Genomic DNA, 5,232 nt, shown 5'->3' on the forward strand with positions numbered 1-5,232 from the left:
CTACGAAAATATTTGATTTACAAATAAGGAATCCTACTTCGCGGAATTTCATTTATCACGGTAGGGTCTAGAACCGATTAACCGCGATAAAGGAGGGTTCACTGTACCCTCTTTAGGTTTGAAATGAAGAAGTAATTTACATGGCCGCCCTTGAACTCATTCGGATAGGCTTAAGTATCCGAAGTCCAGACCAAGCGTCATCCAGGAGTTGTTTCCGACTCCTGGCGACCCCATAGGAGGGCGACCATCGACCCCACAGAGCTTCCAGGGCTGCCATCCACCGTAATGGAAGCCGGCCGCCCCCTCTGGCCGACTGGCCGGGGGAATTGAAACGTGGGCTTTCGGCCGGCGGCCGAGCGTGGGGCACGGGACCCCGGGGCGCTTTCCCTGGGTAGGGGCGCGCTCTCCGCTGGGCGCCCGGTCCGTGGTGGGTCGGAGGGTCGGAGGGACGCGGCCCGGGTGGGGGCGGAGGCGGCCCCAGAGCGCGCGGGCGTGGTCAGGGCGCCCGGAAGTCGCCCAGGGTCCGGCCAGGCCGGGCTGGGATCCCAGACGAGCGGCGGGGCCTTGGCTGGCGGTAGCGGCGGCCGATCGATCCGGAACCTGCGTGGCATCCCGAAGCCGCCTGGTCTCCCGAAGCCGCATGGTCTCCCGAACTCACGCTGGACCCCGAACCTCCGGCGGCGGCGCGGGGACGCGCTGCTGCTGCGGCGGCGCCCAGACCTGCTGGAGCCAGGCTGCGCGTCCCGCATGGTGGCGGCTCGGACGCGACGCGACCACAGGTGCCGAGCGCCCCGGGTGGCGGGATCGGGAAGTCTCAGGTAGCCCCGACTGTGCCGGGACAGCTTTTCTTTCCTGCCCCCCTGCCGCCGCCGCCCCGGCGACCGTCCAATCCCCAACCACAAAACCCCACTCTACTGACTGAGTCATTCCAACTCATAGCGACCCTGTCGGGCAGAGCCGATCTGTCCCACAGGGTTTCCGAGATGGTAAACCTTTAACATCTTTTTTTTTCCTTTTCTTTCTTTTCTTTTTTTAAAGTCCCCCTAGAGGGTGCACGGTTCCTGGAAGTACTGCAATACCAGGTCGATACGTGGAGTGGACGGAGCAAGCTCCTATTCCATCTCCCTGCTCCAAAAATCCATTTAATATATTGTCCTCGGATAGAGGACGCATCAGATATTAAACTGATAAGAACAGATACTACACTTGATCTTAGCCAAAAGGCCGAGAAGCGATAACCTTTAACATCTTGTGCCGCATCTTTTTCGCACGGAGTGGCTGGTGGCATAACCTGCGAAACTGCCTAGGCTCGAGCTCTGGCAGGCTCAAATGCATTGGGTTATTGTTATTATTTTAATTGTGGCTGCGCTCCGGGTGGGAGATTACAGAGCAAATTTGTTTCTCAGTCAACTCCTCACGTGGATTTTGTTTGATAAGGTCCCTTGCAATTCCCTCGATGCAGTAGCACATTTCCCACTTCCTTTCTGGGTCCGTGTGCACGCGCCCGTCTCTCCTGCCCCTGCCTCCTGCCTCCTGTATGAGCTGGGTGTCTAAGCAAAGCCCCTCTTTGGTTTCCTCTGGTTTTGGGGTGCTGAGGAGCTGTTCTGAGTGATACTTAGCGCTCTAGAGGCCTGCCTATGTTCACCCAAAAGGTGGACCCCGGGCACGCGTTCGGATCCAGGTGGAATGCTGCTTCAACGGACCTGCGAGACTGGGCTCTGTGCAGTATTGATTGCCCACCCCGGATCTTCTGTGGCCCGAATGGTGGGGAGGGTAGCGGAACCCCCTTGTGAATCTTGTGGACTTGGGGAGTGGCGGGGGTGGAGTGGTCCTTTAGATGAAGTTTCTGGGAAACTGATTTGTCCCTTCTGGGAGCGTCCGTGGTGCTGTGGTTACACGATCAATGGTATCGCCATGGGCTGCAAAACGCATGGTCGCATGGTCGACAGTTCAAAAACTATCGGCCTCTCGGCAGGAGACAGACTGGGCTTTTTATTTCCTTGAAGAGTTAGTCTGGGAAACCCACAGGGGGTCACTATGAGTCAGCATGCACTCAATAGCCGCGAGTTTGAGGGTTTTTTAACTTCTGGATGGGGAGAGACCAATCTTTGCACCTTAGAGGCCACTTGTTCATCCTTTTGGCTAGTTGTATAGGCCCCAGTAATTAAATACTCACTACTTTGTCTTTGTTCACTATGCGATGCCAATGAACTCAGCTGACCCTCAGACTGTAGCCCTAAGACCCCAAAACCTGGTGTTCAGTTTTGGCCAAGAGGTTTATGTAACTGTCCTGTTTCTGCACACACCCGCGCCCCCCCCCCCCCCCCCCCCCCCCCCCCCCCCCCCCTTGGCCATACAATACAAAAAAGCTTCTAAGTTGGTGGAAAACTTCCACTTTTTTCTTGAACTTTTTAATCAAAGAATACAAGTGCTTGTGTAGCCATGTCCTCTGTCGAAGCCCGACCTGTTCAAGACTGTGGTGGTTACCGGCCTACCGATACCTGTTGCTCAGGTTGTATTTCTACCTAGGTCTCCACTCAAGGGTTGTTCAGAAAGAACTTTCAGGATCTTCCTTTGTGTCTGTGGTGGTGCTCTGATCCGCCGGGGGCCACCCCCCCCCCTTCCAAAGTATTGTCTGTCCAGACACCCAAATCAATGCTGGCCTATTGTCGTTCAGGACTTCCCTTTCCCTCCCATGTAATCTCTGGTGTCCATCAAAGGGCGTTTCTTTTTGCCTGGGAACCCGTACAAGACTTTTTATTGCAGTAGTCTCCCACAATATTTGCCCTGGGTGGCACTTTCAGTGTCTCCGTCTTGCTGCTGTCTCGAGCAGTGCTTGGAGCTTGCGTTCACAATCGCAGGAAACACGCCTCTGGTGAACTGGTGAAACTCTTTCCTTGAGCTGCATTAAAAATGCGAAATTTAGCAGAACAAATCCATATTTTAAAATTCCAGCAATGATGAAATAGCATTGGTCACGTGCTGTTTTGGTCTTTTCCTCCAAAAATTTGTGTACTTTTCCTACGCATCAGAACTTGTGAATAAACAAGGTTGTCTTTCTCCCCTTTGTCTTCAAATGAATGCATTGACTCTTTAACACTTCTCTCTTACTCCTTCTCCATAAGAGTCACACACTTCTCACCAGCTACAATGTTGACTTTACACACTTGAAGATGAAGTTTGTACTTTTTGTAACTTCTAAAGCATCTTTGTTCCCCGTTCAGAAGTTTTATTGATTATAGAGAAGAGAGTACTTTAGGTTTCAAATGTGAATCCATTGGAAGGGAAATCCTGCAGACAATATTGGCCATTTTCCATGATATTTATTTTCCGTCCTGAAATAAATCTTACATTAAGATGTCTTCTCTAACTTGTGATTATTGTCTACTAGGCTGTTTTTAACTTAGATGCTACAATAAAATCGTTTCTATGTTGCTTTCAATTATATTAACATCTGCCATACTTTTTAAACCAAAACTACTGTCACAGAGTTGATTCCAATCCATAGTGGTCCTCCTCAGGGACTCAGGGACTATAAATCTTAATGGAAGCAGACAGCACAGCCTTATCTTTCTCCTGAGGAAAAGAGCCCTTGGGGTTTAGCAGGTTAACCTCAAGGTCAGCGGTTTGAATCCACTAACTCCCAATCCTGGGAGGAAGATAAGGCTTTCTAATCTAGCAAAGATTTACAGCCTTGGAAACCCCGAGGAGCAGCTTTCCTCTGTCCTAAAGGGTGACTGTTGGCTGTGAGTCAGACTTTAAAACAAACCCTTTGAAGAGGATTTAGGGGCTGCATTTATTATTATTGTGTTTTCTTTTCTTTCTGTCCTTTTAAAACTCTCCGGTGTACCTTTAACACATTTAAGTACAAAAGATCTGCTGTGATGGTTTCCTACACTTGCAATGTGGGATGTTGTTTCTACGGGTGGCTGCAACCCATTTCCTAAGCAAGCAGACTTCTTACTGCAAAGGAGTGCTGTTTGTATATTTCCATCCTGTGTTTTTTTTTGAGGGGGGGTGGAGCAGCCCTCCTCACCTGCCATCAATGACATGTGTGTCAACATTTCTGCCTGGTTACAGGAGGAGAGAATTATATCCCAGCACCGCCCTGCTAATTCTCTTCCAGGGCCCAGGTGGATGGAGTGCTTGACTCTCCTCAAGTTAAAATGACCTCTGAAGAATTACATGCGAGGGTCCCGTCTGTCCATACCTCTCCGAGCTGTGCTCTGTGCCTAGAGCCTAGGCCTCCGTTCTGTGCCTGACCAAGCCTGGGCTTTCGATTTTAAGGGCTTCAAGGTGATTCTGCAATTTGGCCATATTATATTCTTGGGAGACGTTTTAGTCTGTTTCTTGTGTGTGTGTGTGTGTGTCTGTTTCTTATTTGGAGCTGGTTAATGTTCCATTTGGTGGATGCGCAGTGAGTGACTTTAGGTGCACCTGGAGACGGACATCTACCTTGTGTTTCTGTTTTGAGCTGTTACAAAAAATGTTGCAATTACAAAAATGCAGGCCTGCTGGGGAGTGTACCCGCAGGTTCTAAAGCTGCCACCGATATGACATGACGAGGAACTGGAATAACCGAGTGCTTCTCAGGCCCCTTCCTGAGTGCTCTCCGCCTGAGTGATGGGGGCCATCCTGGGGCTGTCTGTTGCCAGCAGACTTGGGTCATTTCAGATGATCTGCAGAACCAGTGGGGGCAGGATTTACTGCCAGGAAGGGTCCTGCGCTAGCAAGACCCTCCCAGAGTTAGTTATTGCTGTGTCCTGAAATGCCCACCCGCCTGGCCCCACCGCCTCCTGGCCCCAGTGCCCTCAAGCTAGTCACTGGTGACTCTTGGGAGGGCCTCGGGGTCTACTGCTGCCTGCATGCCCTGTCTGTGCCCTCTGCCACCTCTCAGACATGGTATCTGAGATTGCAGTTGCCTGAAGGTCCATTCAGGGACCTTGGAATGGAAGGCTGATCTGGTCCGAGGGTCAACCCCATGCCCTCCCCCTTGAGCTTTATTTCTGTCCAAGAGGAAGGACTATGTTTCTCACTGGAAACAGATCTTATCTGGCTTGAAGGTGACTTAACTCGATTTCTAACCTGTTATAAAGGCAGAATGTTAGCTCCTGCGATCCCACACACAAGAAGCGAGAAGGCAGGTAAGAAGCCTGTTCTCCCCTGGGTGTGTGAGTTTCACTACTCCCTAAAGGAGGGCTTCTGAACTTGGCTCTGTTGGCATTTGGGGTC

The 5,232-nt window shown here is 51.1% G+C and overlaps 1 non-coding gene across 1 annotated transcript; it reads right to left on the minus strand.

Annotated features, from left to right (window-relative positions):
- Nucleotides 1–1,045: 1,045 nt before the first annotated feature.
- On the minus strand, nt 1,046–1,236 carry LOC115869408. Its single transcript, XR_004046162.1, has one exon. It is a non-coding gene; the product is annotated as a U2 spliceosomal RNA (small nuclear RNA).
- Between the last annotated feature and the right edge of the window lie 3,996 nt (nt 1,237–5,232).

The sequence above is a fragment of the Echinops telfairi genome, unplaced genomic scaffold, assembly GCF_000313985.2.
Source record: "Echinops telfairi isolate 266 unplaced genomic scaffold, ASM31398v2 ScPeMD7_25;HRSCAF=90, whole genome shotgun sequence".
Lineage (NCBI taxonomy): Eukaryota > Metazoa > Chordata > Mammalia > Afrosoricida > Tenrecidae > Echinops > Echinops telfairi.